Source organism: Papaver somniferum, chromosome 1, assembly GCF_003573695.1.
Source record: "Papaver somniferum cultivar HN1 chromosome 1, ASM357369v1, whole genome shotgun sequence".
Lineage (NCBI taxonomy): Eukaryota > Viridiplantae > Streptophyta > Magnoliopsida > Ranunculales > Papaveraceae > Papaver > Papaver somniferum.
In genome coordinates this window covers 192,037,084-192,040,584 of record NC_039358.1, presented here as the reverse complement: position 1 = coordinate 192,040,584, position 3,501 = coordinate 192,037,084, and positions in this window count along the sequence as shown.

Genomic DNA, 3,501 nt, shown 5'->3' with positions numbered 1-3,501 from the left:
CGAAAAATGTAAAAACCTCAAAATAATGATCCAAAAATTAATGATGCTGGCGAGCTCAAACATTACGTACGAAAGGATGTCGCCGAGGATAGATCCAAACGAACCAAGCCAGTCCAACTTCCAGAAGGGAACCGCACAATCAACACCATCTCGTGTTCTGAAGCCGCAGGGCCCTCACTTACAGCACAGATAGGAAAGAGGTTACGGAAGCAGTTCGAAGACCGCTGCGAATTGTATAAGATCGATGGGATAGAGGTGGACGAGCACGAAGAGTGGATGGACTCACCTATTATTTCGATGCTGAAGATATCGAAGAAGATATGGAAGACCATAACGACCCCCTGGTCCTCACACTACCAGTGGCTGGATGTAACCTTAAAAAAATCCTCATAGACGGGGGAAGCTCAGTGAACGTTCTATTCTACGACGCATTCAAACGAATGAAGCTCCATGAAGAACATCTAATGACCTCTTATTACACCATCTACGGATTCAATGGAGCACCCACAAAGCCATTGGGAGACATCGTGTTGCAAGTTGACGCTGGACCCATGAAATTAGAAACACGATTCAGCGTGGTGGACGCCCCATCCCCCTACAACGCCATTATTGGACGAAAATGGTTACATAAACTCAAGGGAGTGGCGGCAACGTACTACCAATATCTCAGATTCCCAACACCTGAGGGAGTAATGGAAATCAAGGGAGATCGGGTCTCTGCAAGAGAGTGCCAAGCCACTCAGGATCGTATCAACAACGAACAAGAAGAGCAGCGAAAAACCCGAAGAATTAAAAATAAAGAAGCCGCGAAAGAGAAGGCCATAGACCTGTTCCTCAACGAAACTACAGGAAGGGCTTGAAAAAGATGATAATGTACTAAGCACAGAGACAAGTACTTCAGCAGCCAACGAAGGACAAAACATACCAAATAGCAATCAAAGAACGTCCCAGTCCTCGGGGACCCGAAGCCGGTGTTCACGCCAGTAGAGCCCGTAAAAGAAATCAACATAGGAACGGAAGAAAACCCGAAGATGATCAAAGTAGGGACCATAATGGACGAAAGAAGAGAAGATTCTCTAACCAAATTACTTAAAGAATACGCGGATGTATTCGCCTGGAAGCTAGGAGATATGCCGGGGATTGACCCGAAAGTAATCCAACACGAGCTACGCATCATACCAGGCACACCCCCGTTCAGGCAGAAAATTAGAAAAGTTGCACCAGAGTATCATAAGGCAGTGGAAAAAGAACTTCGGAAACTACTAGACGCAGGATTTATCAAGGAAGTCAAGTACCCTACATGGATCTCTAACATGGTCGTCGTTCCTAAGAAAAATGGAGGGGTTAGAATATGCATCGATTTTACTAACCTCAACAAGGCATGTCCAAAGGACAGCTATCCCCTGCCAAGCATAGATCAGCTGGTAGAAGCAGTAGAAGGATATGAAGAACTGTCATTCATGGATGGACATTCTGGCTACAACCAAGTAGCCCTGGCAGAAGAAGATCAGCCACACACACGTTCTACACCCCACATGGCCTTTATTGCTACACTAGAATGCCCTTCGGACTTCGAAACGCAGGGGCAACATACCAAAGAATGGTCGATGCTATCTTCAGGCCATGGATTGGTAGTACCTTAGAAGTCTACGTTGACGATATGCTCGTCAAAAGTAAGCTGCGCAAAGATCACCACCAGGATCTGAGAGATATCTTCGAAGCAATGAGAAAACATCACATGAAAGTGAATCCAGAGAAATGTACTTTCGGCGTCACCTCGGGGAAATTCCTCGGGTATCTGGTAACAAAAAGGTGCATTAAGGTAGACCCAGTGAAGATTCAGGCCATAGTAGAAATGCCATCCCCGAAGAATTTAAAAGAAGTGCAGAAACTCAATGGGTCCATAGCAGCCTTGGGCAGATTTATTGCCCGATCCTCGGACAAATGCAAACATTTCTTCAATATTCTCAAAAAATTGAGCAAGTTTGAATGGACCGCAGAATGCGAAGAAGCCTTCCAAAAAATCAAAGAACACCTAGCTTCAATTCTGCAGAAGCCGGATCCTGATGAGGTTTTGGCATTATACATAGCAGCAACAGAAGACGCATTCAGCGCAGTGTTGGTCAAAACCAATACGAAGATAGAACAACCTATCTATTATGTCAGTAAGACCCTCAATTCTGCGGAAAGGAACTACACAAATATCGAACATCTTATCCTAGCATTTGTATGGGCTACTCAAAAGCTGAGAACCTACTTCCTAACTCACTTCGTTCGGGTCCCATGCAAAGCACCACTGGAAGCAGTCCTCAAAAGCGCGGGAAAAGTGGGCAGAATAGCCAAGTGGAACACCCACCTGGACCAATTCAACATCATTCATGAAATTCAACATTCTCGAAAATCCCAAGTTCTGGAGGATTTCTTAGCAGACCTCCCCTTGGACAACGACGAAGAGATTAAGGGAATACCAGAAGCCGAGGAAGAAAGCAAGGATCCAATGGATATCCTCGAACCCGCGAGTCAAAGACAATGGGAAGTCTTCGTCGACGGTTCCAAAAATAAGGAAGGAGCAGGAATAGGCATTGTCATCACCACCCCAACAGGAGAAAGGATTGTACAGGCACTCAGGTTAGAATTCAAAGAGCATACCAACAACATCGTCGAATACGAGGCAGTCGTACATGCCCTCCGTGTAATAATAGAAATGGGGGTAACCGATGTAACACTGACAAGTGATTCGCAGCTTGTCATACGGAAAATAGAGCTCGAGTACAATGTGTACGATGACACCCTCTCAGCTTACATGGCCTTGGTCCAAACATTGGCATCACAAATTCCGAACATCAAGTTACGTCACTTATGCAGAAGGGATCTCAGGCACGCGGATGCCCTAGCATTTATATCATCCATGCTGAAGGATAAAAACGTCGAAGCTATTAAAATAACAAGGGTATACGAGCCTTCGATTGCATCTCAATTCTCCTTCGCTACCAATCAAGATACAGTGGAAGAAAATATCGAAGACCAGGTAGGAGAAGACATTCATAACGATTTTGACGAAGAAGATATCCTGTCAAGAACAAATCAAGACGAAGACTTCAGCAATGAAGATGATTGGAGAATGGTGATCCATGCATTTCTCGAAAAGGGAAGCTTACCCGCGGATCATAAACAAGCTAGGAAAATACTCTCCAAAGTAGGAAGATATGATCTCCGGGATGGGGTCCTGTACAAGAAATCCTTCCTCGGACCGTTACTACGTTGCTTATCCCGGAAAGAGGGGCATCGAATTCTAAAAGACATCCATTATGGTGACGCAGGGAATCATAGCGGCATGAGATCACTAGCCGAAAAAGCAAAAACGCAAGGATATTACTGGCCCACAATGATACAGGATGCCGCAAGGATGTCCCGACGGTGTGAAGAATTTCAGCGCTTCGCCAAAAATATAGCCCGTGGCTATTTGCAAAATGGGGCATAGATATCGTCGGGCCTTTCATC